Source organism: Protopterus annectens, chromosome 3.part1 (genome assembly GCF_019279795.1).
Source record: "Protopterus annectens isolate FY-2018-M chromosome 3.part1, PAN1.0, whole genome shotgun sequence".
Classification (NCBI taxonomy): domain Eukaryota; kingdom Metazoa; phylum Chordata; order Ceratodontiformes; family Protopteridae; genus Protopterus; species Protopterus annectens.
Window position 1 is genome coordinate 813,596,723 of NC_056732.1, and position 16,325 is coordinate 813,613,047.

Sequence of the window (16,325 nt, forward strand, 5' to 3'; positions counted from 1 at the left end):
TGTAGGAATAGGCCCCATTTTTTTTCTTTTTAAGAGGACAAGAAAAGGTAAAGATAGTGGAAGAGGAGGAGAAGGGCATCACAGCAGGTATAGTCAAAAAACAAATATCACAACACAATTCAGACAAAGGTTGGAAAAAACAGTAAGGATAGTTGAGTTACAGAGATGGTATGCTGCACAACACAGGCAATGGAATGGTGTCAAACAGGGTAGCGATGTTTACCAGCCATGGTGAAATGCAGGAAAACATATCATCCTAGGCACTATTATGTTACAACATATTGCAAACTGTGTGGCAGTTATACTAGGATGTGTTTGACCAATGGTGAATATGTGTTGGAGGGTAATAAATTAGTATCACAGTAAAAACTGGATAATTAAACAAATATCAAAATAGTCCATTAGCAGTGCAGGTGTAAGATAAGCAACATCACAGATGAGTAAATGCAGGTCTAGCAATGTTAGATAACTCCAGCAGAGGACAGAACCAAGCCTAGGACCATGCAGTTCAAAGGCAAGCAACCAAGCCCAGTGCCAAACTGAAGTAGTGCAGAAAAGCAACTAAATGGCTGCTATACACACAAGTAGATATACACAACCCAGGCAAATATGTTATGGAATGCATATATGTTGTGCACATATAACATGTCAAAGGCAACACACAGGTGTAGATGTGTATGTATGGCTGCCAGTGCATAAATGGAATGTACATGAAATCAAGATTAATACACATACACACACCAATGACGTAAGAATATTTACAAAAATACAGCACTACAGCTTAATAAATATTACAGGTTGTGTGCATAGATGTCAACAAAATACAGTGGTTAACATACAAGTATAATGAGAAAAAGGGTATATAGCAAGCATTAGCCAGCAAGTTATGTGCAAATGTCATGCATTGTAAAATGACCATACAGTTGGTACATGTTAACCATGTCAAAACTTATACATGGCAATGGCCAATAATTGCAACAAAGGCAAACATATCTGCAAAATATAGCAGGTGAAATATGTAAGTGGAAGGTGGACAACCTGGACCTACATCAGGGAAAAGCAGGAAAAGGTAAGTTGACACACTGCAAATGCATGTGTATAGCGTGCAAGGTGCTGTTGAAGGCAAAACAAAATACATTCAATCACATGGAAAATGTATGGTCTGGTTTGTTACATTGGAATCTGAACTTTTGTTACCAGTGTGGTATTCTGTGAGTTTTATTTTATTGCATGGTCTATATACAAGACTGAAGCTTTAGTTAATCGAATAACTAAACATTGATCTTGTAATATCGAAACCGATTCAATCCAGGGAAGCACTTCCCTTGGTGGTTATGTGGATTATGCCCTTTTCTCCAATTTGGAGCAATCTCGGAGTTGTTATATTTAGTTAGGGGGTGGGGCAAAGCCCCCCAGTTGATTTTGGGTCTATTTTTTTTTATGCAGTCAAGGGAAGTGTTTCCCTGGGTTAAATCAGCCATTTGACATTTTACGGTTTCGATATTACAAGATAGAGCTTTAGTTATTCAATTAACTAAAGCTTCGATGTTGTAATATAGACAGGAAAATGTATGCACCTTGGCAGAATGATTTCTGATGTCCACAGAGTTGGCTGTATATAATACACACATACACAGTAATGTGTAATCATGTAACATCAACATGCATAGGTAAGCAAGCTAAGAATTTCAAGCACATACACATATACTGTTGTGCATATATCGAATAAACAAATACAAGGGTATGTCACCCCCCTGCTCATTACTAACCAGAGGACACTACTGTGAGTATCATCAAAGCACATCAGCAGTAAGTCAGTGAATGCTCACATGTCAAAGTTCCAATTGTTTGTCAGTATGGATATGACAATGTGCACACATATGTGCAATATGTTAATATGTACAACTACTCACTGAAGGTGTGAAGTTATGTGAATAAGTAATGGATGTGGACACTTAAGATGCAATAAACATGGTGTAATGTACTGTTGAAGAATAAATAATCTGTAACACTGTGTATATATTATTGCTGCATTGCTTTTGATGTATTCAGAAAATGACAACTGCATATACCTGTATATGATCCCACATGGCATCACTTTTGCCTACCCATGGCACATGCCACATTATGCCAGTGATACATCATGACAACTGTCATCCAAAACACATAGGAAATGGCATGTCCTTCTATTGCACATACATGCTATGACAATACACAATACCATGCCATACCTGGTACTGATGGATTATGGACAACATATGTTGTCTGTCATTTACCCCAGTAAAAAAAAAACGTGTTTACAGGCTATGTCTTGCAACACTAGCTGCTGGTTAACTGCCACAATGCATGGACAACTGAATGTGGGAAGAAAGTATAATGTGTCAATGTGTATCATGCACACATTGAAACAGAAGTAAATGCCACACAACAATAACACATAAGCATGACAGCTACATAGTATGCATGTACAAGAGTGCATATACAGTCTAAGCAATTATATGGCAATCAGCATATTGGTAGCATAACACAAGTGGAGCAGACAGACAATTTTTATGGACCAGGGACCAGGCTGATGGGGATGAGACTCCCAAGTGACCTCATGCACTATCTCCCTGAATGAATCATGCATACCCATTGCCATATCCTGAAAGAATGTCCCTATCATGTCTGTCATCTGTGCTCAGAACACATCAGCCATAAAATCCCAGATCTTCTTCTGATAATTGTCTTGATTCTGGTCATGTCATTGTCTCCTCTGGGCTGCAGGCATGATGGCTCAGGCAGGGGTGGGGCCAGCTTCCTCCTCATTGTCATCATTGCCATCAGTGTCATCATCAGAAGACTCTGGCAGTGGCCTGGCATGTACTCCTTATCATTATCTGACAGCAGAATGTCCAGAGGTCCCATTCTCTGTCAAGATTAATTGCAAAATACAACAGAAAAGAAAAGCAAATGTCTTCTATTTTATTTATTTTACATTTGTTAACCGGGGGTGTCTGACTGAGCCATAAAGGCCCTTTTTCAGCAGATGCCCAGGGAGAAAAGCTCCACAAAAAAAAAATTACAGACATGTTAAGTTATTTAGACATGATCAGTATACACACAAATTACAGGAGACATGTTTTTACAGTGGTATGCAGCACATAAACAGTTACAGTGGAGAGAACAAACAAAAAAATATTAATTTTAAAAATAAAGGTAGTTAACAGATTTGTGGTGTACAGCTGAAATTTGGAACATAGGTAGAATACATACATAGTACACAGGTACAGTACATACATTGTAGATTAGCCAGTGTTTGTGAGTAAGACTGAAAGCTATTATCAAGTGCTCTAGATTTAGTATGTATATGTTATCCACTTTCACTAGCCTGGGGAGCAATCATGGCACTGCCAACTTTGCTTGAGATGTTGCCTGATGATGTCTTTAAAGGACACTTTGGATGATGTGTTTTGAATGCTAGTAGGGACAGAGTTCCATTTTTTAGCCAGTGAACTACTATATAGTGCATCTCCAAAGCTATTGTAGCTGTTGGTGACTTCTAGTAGTAGTTTGCTTGATGATCTAAGAGAACTTTTGGCTGAGTGATGTTGTACTAGGTTTTTGAGGGCAGGACATTTATTGAGAAGGTAATATATAGAATGACAGAGGCAGAGCTGATTGTAGGTTAGGAGGTTGGGCAGTTTAAGCCAGTGGAGCTGTCTCAAAGCAGTACACTGATGAGTTCTATATGAGCAATTTGCAGTAAAGCAGGCAATTCTGTTATAGCAGGCTTCCATTTTGCTTAGTTCAGTTTTGTTGAGATTAGTCAGAATGGGAGATGCATAGAGTAGGGTGGACAGAAGTTGAGAGTGAGCAATGGCTGATCTTGTGTTGTTGGTAAGAAATGGTTTGATACAGTAGAGTGACCCCAGTTTGGCATGTGCTTTTTTAATAGTTAAGTTGAGATGACTATCAAATTTTAGGTGGGAGTCTATGGTTATTCCCAATAGCTTAGCCTGTGCCACTGGAGCAATTGGAGTAGCATTTGTGGAGTAGATAGTGAATTGACAGTTAGTGTTTTTGTTAGAAATGCTTAATCATAAGCTGAGTTTTCTTTGGATTGAGGATAAGTTGGGCTTTGGTAAGGTAGTTTTCGACGTCAGAGAATGCTAGCTGAGTTGTTTGTAGGAGGGTGGGAATGTTTTGTGCAGCATAGATTAAGGTAGTGTCATCTGCATACTTTTGCGCAGAACATTCCCATGAAGGGAATAGCAGAATTTAATATGACGATGAAAATTTACACAGAGCTTGACACATGTCTATTATGGACAGAGGTAACTTACAAATGCCTGGCCTTCATCTTATAAACAGGATGTCAGTATTCTTTTGTGAAAACCTGTATAGGTTTATCAACACACACCCAGTCCATTAGTGTTGTGAAAATGTATGAATGTTCAAATCTAGGCATTGTAGTTTCTGCATGTAATGATTTAAATAAACAACCAAGTGTCATTGTTAAAATGAGGAAAAAGTGATAAGGGAATATTGTAGGCAATAGATAAGTTAAATGACAAACTACTGAACCAGGCAGCATGGTAATTGGCTGAACAGACATCAGTATAATGAACACAGCTGTAACAAATGTTTTATATGTTCCATCACCACAGCTTGCAATATATGACAATGTAATATATGTTGTACTCACAGTATTGCATGTGTGCAAGTGCTGGCATTATCTGTCTGAAAGCAGCACCAGTCAGTAGCTTGCAAAATGCAAATATTGTGATCATGTTTGCTGATTATGAACTGTTGCAAAGAAATGTCTATCTGCACAAGTTTCAGTAAACCTACAGTAGACTTTAACTGTGTTTTAACAGAAACACCCAAGATGATGTACACAGACACAACAATGTTGAACTGAAGTGCATGCCACACAGTCCACAAATAGCAGTACAAACACTGATAAAGCAGACACTTAATCAGTTGGTGGATTACATACAACAGAACACTCACTGGAAAGCACAGCCACACACACAAGCATAATAAAAAGCAACAATCAAATTACTACAATTTCCAGATATACCAACCCATCTGTTGTTTAGGTTGTAAAGTACACTTCAAAAACTTTGTGATGAAACAGTGGGTTAATCCTACATGATGTTTCAATATTTTGGGATTTAAATCACAGTTTTACACACAGCTATAGTGTGATATTTCCACTTATCCTGCAGATGCATTATGGGTATTTCAGCATTCTACTCAATATGCATATTATTATGAAAAATGTAGACCTGTAAACAGGATCAGATGCATTTCATTTTATAAAACAGAAAAAGTAATTAACATACCTATCTCCCTCCACTGCTCTTCAGGCCTGTGCATCCACTTGATGCACAGAGTTTTGTTACTGGCTTGATCTTCCTCACGTGAAAACAGAAACGTGGAATGATTTATTCCTCAAATAGCAGACATATACATTGCTCAGAACAGTTTACAATTTATTCATGATAAATATTGGGTTGTCACCATACACATTTTTTAGTATTACATGCAGGTTTTAACATCTTTGAACACAGACTGAAGGATATCATATTCAAACCTGCAACAACATTGTACATTCAGACTCAAACCTTGAGAGTTACCTGCATTGCTAATCCATCTTAATTGAAAATACATGATCTGACTGAAGTGAAAAGACTTAGTTTTATGACATCACCTGGATGGGAGATCATCTAATAATGTAGGTCCTGGATTAGGATTTCAAAGTATGAATATGTGCTGGTCATGTAGGTAAAGAGTTTGAAAAACTTCACTCATGTCTGCCCTGTGTCCACAAATGTTAACAATAGTGGAAATCATTCATTCCCCTGACACTGAGACAGTGTCATGAATCATAGAACTCCTGTGAACAGAATCGTACAAGTTGCTGTATATATATCATGTTTCTGGTTGTTGCATGTGCCCTATTGTAGGCCTTCTGTGCATTGTTGTCTGGTTCATGGCATGATGGCATTAACCACGTCTCAAGTAGATAACCATAGTAACCTGCTGTGGGGAATGAAAACATATTTGCTCGGAATGAATATTGTTGTGAGGAGTATCCTTAGTTAACATCCTAGCTGTGCTCCTGTACTTACCTAGTAGTAGTCCCTCAGTTATTTCACCTTGCTGGAATGTAGCCTTCAGTCCACTTTATCTCCATATGGCAGCATCATGGACATTTCCAGGATGTGTTGCCATGAGATTTGTTATGCTGCCATCTGCTGAACACACAATCTGGTAGTTGATAGATGGCCAGACCTTTCTGTTTATTTGTTTTGTGGGGAAGATGATGATTTTTTATGAAAAATAAAGCATTCTGCATAATGAAAAAAAATCAGGGCAGTAACTACTTTACATGAAGTGGAAAAATATCTCATCACAGGGCAGATTTCAATGTATGAGTTATATGAAAATAATAGGCTTGATGGCTGGCATGAGCATTTATGAATGAGGAGTATGATAATAAGTCAATCTGCTATATAAGAATGGATGCTATTTGCTAAACTCTTTCATATCTGCACTTGCCAACATGAAAGTAGGTCCCATGAAATAAAACATTTCTGTATTATGGCATGTGTGTTGCACCCCCTTGCACAGTCCTGATCTCTGTAAATACTAGACCTGATGCCACAGCAGCTCAGAGGTTATATATTTAGACATCATGGGCATAGATTGCAGTGTACTCAAACACACAAGCAAGGGGTCAACAATGAACAAGTGGTACTCATGCAGTTAGTATGCAACCACTTTCAGTACAACCTCAAAAATGTATGACAGCAAAATCAGGTAAGACAGAATTAAGAATGAAATGCATCATAACAAAATGGAAAATAGTTGCTTTATAAATAGATAAATATATATATATATATATATATATATATATATATATATATATATATATATATATACACACACACACACACATATATATATATATATATATATATATATATATATATATATATATATATATATATGGGTTTTGTTCAGAAGCTCGAAATACTGAAATCTCGAATTTCAGTATTTCGAGCCCAAGAAGCCAAAGCCACATAATAGTGAAAGTTTAGAAGCGCGAAATTCAAAACCTTGAATGCCGGAGGTTTTGAATTTCGTGTTTCTAAAGTTCCCCTATGGTCATTTATTCAGGTAAGTTTGTGTGCGTTAAGGGTTTTGGGTAGGGGCTGTGGCTTGTGTCAGTGTGTTTTGTTGCTGTGGTGTTGTGTGCAAAGTGAAAGTAGCTTGTGTGGTGGTGTTTTGTGTGTGTTTGTATGTAGTGTGACCTAGGAGTGAGAATACTTAACTAGGGGGGGTGTGGGGTGCAGGGGGCTTGCCCCCCCATTTTCATGTAGTAGAGTGATTGTGTGTGTTTGTGTGGTGGGTAGTGTGTGTGTGTGTGTGTGTGTGTGTGTGTGTGTGTGTGTGTGTGTGTGTGTGTGTGTGTGTGTGTGTGCGTGTGTGTGTGTGCGTGTGTGCGTGTGTGCATGTGTGTGTGTGGTAGTAAAACCACAAAATTTAAAACTTCTGGTATTCAAGGTTTTGAATTTCGCGGTTTTTAGTTTTCGTTGTTTTGTTGATTCCTTTTCTTGAGCATGCGATACTGACATTTGAGATTTCAGCATTTCGAGCTTCTGAAGTATATATATATATATATATATATATATATATATATATATATATATATATATATATATATATATAAAGTCCCTGGGATTCATTAACAATCATGCATATGTCTTGCTAAGCCTACACGATGTAAGCATGTTAGCATGATGAGCAGAGTGCTAATTGAATAGGCATGCTGCTCATTGTACCGACATGTTTGCAAACACCTTTTCATAGCCAGCAACAGTGTTTGTAGCCATGGAAAGTTGCTTGTTAGCACAAGTACAGAATGCAAACTAAACAGCTTGCCTATAGACAAACTTCAGATATGAGCACATGCAGTAGTCCAGATATATTAAAGGCAAGTATAGTGAAAGAATACAGAAGGAGGGAAAGTGAAATGGGGGAATTGTACACAAATAATAATTGTTTTATACTGCATAATTAATGTCTAGTGTATTCAGACACCACAGGCAAATGTGCTGAACTGTCAAATAAGCATTCCTGACATAAATCCTGTAATATTGGTGTAATGATAATTAATGTCAATGACAATGCCAAAATTCTGGGCATAAATAAAAATAGACATGTTAACAAAGGATGTCAAAGGGATCTAAAGATGCAGTGTACCAAAAGGGAGGAAAGTGTAATATACAGTTTAATAAAATGCTGAGTTAAGATAACAGTTAGCAAGGACAAAATATACATTAAGGGATGAATGCATAGACTGCAGTTATTGCATATGAGATTGTATATATCGGTAATTTAGTTATGCAAGCCAATACCACTGCTGTTTCCTCCACCTCAGCATGTATGCACACGATCAAATGGATGTTACAGCTGTAATGCCAGGTTAATCAGAAATGGGCATGTTTTTGCAAAAAATTGTAGTGGTACCCATAGGAAAGGGGTTTATCATCTACAAACTTGTAATAGACCAGCATTATAGAGTCATGAAATTGCTAAATGCTAATCTAATAACACACAACATACATATGAGACAAATAACACAGACTGGATGACGTGTCATGATTTTCCATTGCTGATTTTCAAACATCTTTGACATCGAAGAAAAAATAACAAAGCCAGTCAGTCCAGCAAGAAGGCATGAAGTTTAATAATCCACAAAAATGAAAAATAGTTTAAGCGCTTTCATCTGAACCAACAGACATCTTCAGAACCATGTTCATAAATCAATTAACTGCTTAAAAATATACCTCGTTACATACACACTACTCCCCACAACCAATGGGTGTCCATAATCAATTAAAAACTCATAAAAATACTTTTTCTTAAACTGTAAAAAAAAAAAACAATTTTACCTAATAAAATAATAAACTATATTAAACTTGTAAAGCTCTTCTTTTTAATTTGCTAGATACAGAAATGTTATCATTTAATCCTGGTGGGTTCATAGCATCAAACCTAAGCTGCCACATCATTTCTTTATATAGCACTTTGTTTTCCCAATCCCCACCTACATATTCTAATGGAAGTTTTTCTAAAATCAAAAACACAAACTTTTTAAAACCTGAACAGTAGATAGAGTGTCTAGCTTATGCGCTTTTACTATCATTTTTTTAATGCTGAACAAATGCTGATAAATACGTTGCTTAAGTGAATTATTAGTTTTTCCAATATAAAATGTATTACGTGTGCAACATGTAGCTAAATAAATAATTCTTTCGCACTGCAGTTCAACACCAAGCTTTCATCCCAAAATTTTACATTTTTCAATACATCACCATTCCTATTAATGTTAATAAAACTAGACTAAGAACAGTGTTCACATTTCCTAGTCACTGGGGTACCTTTTGTATGACCTGTTTTCTCCAACATACCTTTAAAATGTAGTTTGTTCTTATATGAAAATGTTGGTCAGGTGTTAAATAAATGGCAAACATCACAGCCTGCTTGTAACAACATCCAATTTTTAGTAATAATTCTTTCAATTTCCCTTGAGTCTGTTGTGTAATGCATAACCATATTGTCTGTGGGGGGAATACCATGATGTTCAGCCATCCCTGTAGTATGTGTTTGATTCGTAAGCCCATATTTAATAATGTGTGCAAACCTGTTTTGTCTTCCCGCCCATACTTCTGTGGCTATCTTATCTAAAAGATCAGTTGGATACCCCGTTCACCAAACATTTCTTTCAATAAACTAAATTCTCGTAAACATTCTGAATTGTCCGATGTTAGTCTTTATGTCGAATCAATTGACTCCTAACAATACATTTTTTCTCATGCATAGGGTGACAACTCATAAAATGCAGATATATATTACAATGTGTTGGCTTCCTATAAATTTTAGTGATCAACGTACCATCAAAACCTTTAGACAAATTTATGTCAAGGTAATTAATAGTCTCATTACTGACTATATGGGAAAATTCCAAAAAGTCAGTACTCCTTTGCATGTACTCCACAAACATGTCTAACTGTTCACACGTACCTGTCCAAATAAAAAAAACAAATCATCCAAGTACCTGTAATATGTATGGCAATTTTTAAACAGAGGTGTCTGAAAAAGTTTATGCAATTCCCACCACAGCATGACTGTGTTGGCAAATAGTGGCGCGCACGGCATGCCCATTTCCACTCCTAGGTTTTACCTGTAAAATTCTCCCTCAAAAGTTAAAAAACTGTTGTTCAACACTAGATCATGAAGGAGAAAATGATTTCTAAATCTATAGAATCCAAACCACCATACTGTGACACTATATATTTGAACCAAGTCAACCCTGTATCCTGAGGTATCACAGTATAAAGACTATGAACATCACATGTAACCAGCAGTGGTTGTTCCGGCACAGTGAGAGGTTGTAATTTACTTAACAAATCCCATGAGTATTTAAGTATATGTGGAAAATGTGTAAATAAAAGTATTTTTTGATGAGTTTTTATTTGATTATGGACACCCATTGGATGTAGGGAGGGGTGTGTATGTAACAAGGTATGTTTTTTAAACAGTTAATTGATTTATGAACATGGTTCTGAAGATGCCTTTTGGCTCAGATAAAAGCGCTTAACCTGTTGTTCATTTTTATGGATTATTAAACTTCGTGTCTTCTTGCTGGACTGACTGGCTTTGTTATTTTTTCTACATTTTAAGTTTCTTAGCCAAGCACTCGTTGTATTTATTGTTTTATTCGTGGCTTGTATTCTTTGGTGCTTCATGATGCCAGCTAGCAATTCACAACAATTATTTCAAGCCACACCACTGGAATCTCAGTCTGCTGACATTGGTAATCTTACGTTGCTTATACAACTCACACAGTCAGTATCTCTGCTCAATGACAATTTAAAAGAACTGTACATGAAATGAAGTGAAATAAATGAGGGGACATCTGCTACTAATATTACATGAACCTCTACTACTGCTTCTGGTAGTCATGGGCTGAAAGCATCTAAAGCTGATGCTGCTCAACTCAACAATTCTAAAAAATGTTCGGACATTAATGCCAGGAATTCAATGGAAGACTTTAGATCTGTCTCCAAAGTGCAGGCTTGGTTGGACAATTTTGAGCAACACAATCAGATTGAGCCTGTTACCATTGATACTGGCCACTGTATGACTATTCATGAGCAGATTTATGAACTGGATAAATCCTTGTACTGTTTTAAATGCATACAGTTGCATAATTACTTTCTAGAGGAGAGCATGCATAGACAGCATGTGCCGAAGGGCTTGCGTCTGTTGAAATACCCCCAGTGGGTGGTGGCCAATTCATTATTACACACTGAGTTAGTTGACCTCTTTAACCGTACAGGACTCAAGCTTACTAAGCTTCTCATCAAAGATAATGAGAGACGAATGAGGCGATTTAAGCAGGAGATTGCCAGATTTGTCGATTCCATTACTACAGATGTTCAATTCCCTGACTTTAAGTCAAAGTTCACTCATGTTTTTGAAGTCATTAAGCAGAGGTTGGTGATTGTAAGGTCCCGGAAAGATAAGAAATTAAGAAGGGATGATGACGATTACAAAAGAAAAGTGGTGTATCCAGCACCAATAAGGCAAACTAGGTGTCTGATGGACACTGATGAGGAAAACCAGGAAGAGGTGTATGACAAACCATAGGATGAGACCCCTTTAGTATCACAGGCCCGGTGAAGATCAGAGAGATTAGTGGGATGATACCAGCACAACAAGAAGACAGAAAATGCTTATCAACAGAGAAACATAAAGAGTTATTACAACAACAACTATGGTCGCAAGAGGTGAAATTAAATACATTTGCAGTTGTCCCTAGTTCACCTGGTTTCAATTCAGGTAGTGCTGACATCACTTCTTTCTTTAATCTTAACATTTACAATTTTTCTAGTATGTCCATTGGGCCAGAACATCATAGTTTGCTACTTAAGGGGTTTAACTTTAGCCCTGCTACAAGGGCCTGTGTGGAGGATATAATTTTGGATTTGAAAATGTTTAGTCAGAAATTGAACTTGAATGCAATGTTTGACAGTGACAATGTGAATAATTTGGAGATGGTTAATCTCAGGCAAATCAGTACATTTAATCCACCACAACATTCTTTGATTAGCACCTTTGAAAGACAGTGTGAGAGGGACAATAGAAAGGCACTGGTTAAGAAAACCAAGAGATACTATAATTTATCCAGAGAAGAACTAACATTGTTAAATGAGATTAGGCAAAACAATAATGTTCGGTATATGAAACCTGACAAAGGTGGGGGCCTAGTAATAATGGAAGTTCATGATTACTGTGGATGCATGATGAACTTGTTAAATGATACAGAGGTCTATAACTTGGCTTCCCTCAACTAAATCAATTTAGCATACAGGTCCATCAAGGTTGTCCTGGACAAACTTCTGTTATTTGATCAAATTACCAGACCCCACTATGAGTATTTGTATATGGATAAACCAGTGTTATCTAAAATTTATGGGATACCTAAAATTCATACCAACACAGAAGATCCACCCATTTATCCAATTGTAGCTGCCAGGGGTTCAGTTACAGAACCCTTGGCTAAATATGTGGACATCAGGTTGAAACATTTATTTACACACTTTCCACATATACTTAAAGACTCATGGGATTTTTTAAGTGAATTACAACCTCTCATTGTGCCAGAACAACCACTGCTGGTTACATGTGATGTTCGTAGTCTTTATGCTGTGATACCTCAGGATACAGGGTTGACTTGGTTCAAATATATAGTGTCACAGTATGGTGGTTTGGATTCTATAGATTTAGAAATCATTTTCTCCTTCATGATCTAGTGTTGAATGACAGTTTTTTTAACTTCTGAGGGAGAATTTTACAGGTAAAACCAAGGAGTGGAAATGGGCGTGCCGTGCGCTCCACTATTTGCCAACACAGTCATGCTGTGGTGGGAATTACATAAACTTTTTCAGACACCTCTGTTTAAAAATTGCCATGCATATTACAGGTACTTGGATGATTTGTTTTTTTTATTTGGACAGGTACGTGTGAACAGTTAGACATGTTTGTGGAGTACATGCAAAGGAGTACTGACTTTTTGGAATTTTCCCATATAGTCAGTAATGAGACTATTAATTACCTTGACATAAATTTGTCTAAAGGTTTTGATGGTACGTTGATCACTAAAATTTATAGGAAGCCAACACATTGTAATATATATCTGCATTTTATGAGTTGTCACCCTATGCATGAGAAAAAATGTATTGTTAGGAGTCAATTGATTCGACATAAAGACTAACATCGGACAATTCGGAATGTTTACGAGAATTTAGTTTATTGAAATAATTGTTTGGTGAACGTTGTATCCAACTGATCTTTTAGATAAGATAGCCACAGAAGTATGGGCGGGAAGACAAAACAGGTTTGGACACATTATTAAATATGGGCTTACGAATCAAACACATACTACAGGGATGGCTGAACATCATGGTATTCCCCCCACAGACAATATGGTTATGCATTACACAACAGACTCAAGGGAAATTGAAAGAATTATTACTAAAAATTGGATGTTGTTACAAGCAGGCTGTGATATTTGCCATTTATTTAACACCTGACCAACATTTTCATGTAGAAACAAACTACATTTTAAAGGTATGTTGGAGAAAACAGGTCATACAAAAGGTACCCCAGTGACTAGGAAATGTGAAAACTGTTCTTAGTCTAGTTTTATTAACATTAATAGGAATAGTGATGTATTGAAAAATGTAAAATTTTGGGATGAAAGCTTGGTGTTGAACTGCAATGTACAAAGAATTATTTATTTAGCTACATGTTGCACATGTAATGCATTTTATATTAGAAAAACTAATAATTCACTAAAGCAACGTATTTATCAGCACTTGTTCAGCATTAAAAAAATGATAATAAAAGTGCATTAGCTAGACATTCTATCTACTGTTTAGGTTTTAAAAAGTTTGTGTTTTTGATTTTAGAAAAACTTCCATTAGAATATGTAGGTGGGGATTGGGAAAACAAAGTGCTATATAAAGAAATGATGTGGCAGCTTAGGTTTGATGTTATGAACCCACCAGGATTACATTCCCATGAAGGGAATAGCAGAATTTAATATGACAATGAAAATTTACACAGAGCTTGACACATGTCTATTATGGACAGAGGTAACTTACAAATACCTGGCCTTCATCTTATAAACAGGATGTCAGTATTCTTTTGTGAAAACCTGTATATGTTTATCAACACACACCCAGTCCATTAGTGTTGTAAAAATGTATGAATGTTCAAATCTAGGCATTGTAGTTTCTGTATGTAATGATTTAAATAAACAACCGAGTGTCATTGTTAAAATGAGGAAAAAGTGATAAGGGAATATTGTAGGCAATAGATAAGTTATATGACAAACTACTGAACCAGGCAGCATGATAATTGGCTGAACAGACATCAGTATAATGAACACAACTGTAACAAATGTTTTATATGTTCCATCACCACAGCTTGCAATATATGACAATGCAATATATGTTGTACACACAGTATTGCATGTGTGCAAGTGCTGGCATTATCTGTCTAAAAGCAGCACCAGTCAGTAGCTTGCAAAATGCAAATATTGTGATCATGTTTGCTGATTATGAACTGTTGCAAAGAAATGTCTATCTGCACAAGTTTCAGTAAACCTACTATAGACTTTAACTGTGTTTTAACAGAAACACCCAAGATGCTGTACACAGACACAACAATGTTGAACTGAAGTGCATGCCACACAGTCCACAAATAGCAGTACAAACACTGATAAAGCAGACACTTAATCAGTTGGTGGATTACATACAACAGATCACTCACTGGAAAGCACAGCCACACACACAAGCATAATAAAAAGCAACAATCAAATTACTACAATTTCCATGCAGCTCAGCCACCTCACCATATGTGTGACAGATATACCAACCCATCTGTTGTTTAGGTTGTAGAGTCCACTTCAAAAACTTTGTGCTGAAACAGTGGGTTAATCCTACATGATGTTTCAATATTTTGGGATTTAAATCACAGTTTTACACAGAGCTATAGTGTGATATTTCCACTTATCCTACAGATGCATTATGGGTATTTCAGCATTCTACTCAATATGCATATTATTATGAAAAATGTAGACCTGTAAACAGGATCAGATGCAATTCATTTTATAAAACAGAAAAAGTAATTAACATACCTCTCTTCCTCCACTGCTCTTCAGGCCTGTGCATCCACTTGATGCACAGAGTTCTGTTACTGGCTTGATCTTCCTCACGTGAAAACAGAAACGTGGAATGATTTATTCCTCAAAGAGCAGACATATACATTGCTCAGAACAGTTTACACTTTATTCATGATGAATATTGGGTTGTCACCATACACATTTTTTAGTATTACATGCAGGTTTTAACATCTTTGAACACAGACTAAAGGATATCATATTCAAACCTGCAACAACATTGTACATTCAGACTCAAACCTTGAGAATTACCTGCATTGCTAATCCATCTTAATTGAAAATACATGATCTGACTGAAGTGAAAAGTCTTAGGGCAGGATTCACGAAGGCTTGCAAGGAGTCTAAGAGTAGTGTAAGACTCTATGCAGCCCTCGCGATCCAGGAACAGCCCGAAATTCCGTGTAAGAGACCAGCTAAAACATCTCTTACGGTAGGCGATGAATATGCTAATCACCTCACTTGCAGCCGAAGGCATGCAAATGAGGTAGATTAGCAATCCACAAAGCCCAAACCAGCCCGTGTAAGAGCTGTTTTAGCTGCAGAAATGTACTCAGTTGACAACTGAGTACGTTTCTGCAAATAACACAATGGAGCCATGTCAGTTCCAAATAAAGGGTGCATATGTGTCAGGCAGCATGCCAATGGCCAAATATGTGGCCACTGGCAAGGTACCCCGATACAAATATGAGAAATAAATATTTTTGTTTTTCGGCGATCGCCAATGTTTAAACGCAGCCCAGCATGGCATAAACGGGCTGCGCTGTATAAAATATAAAATGAAGGTTATAAACCCACAAATGTGGGTTTTATGCAAAACATGGATTTACAATGCAGGGACCAGCAGACCAAAAACAACATGGCCACCGTTTAGTGGTTGCTAAGGGGGGAAGCTGAGTCTAAGACATGTAACTAAGCATTAGTAGGCAATCTGATGTAAATGAGTGTTAGGATACTGAATTCCACTGTCACATAGCAAATGAGCACATTCTGAGTAGTGTAAGAGTTACATAAGGGGGAG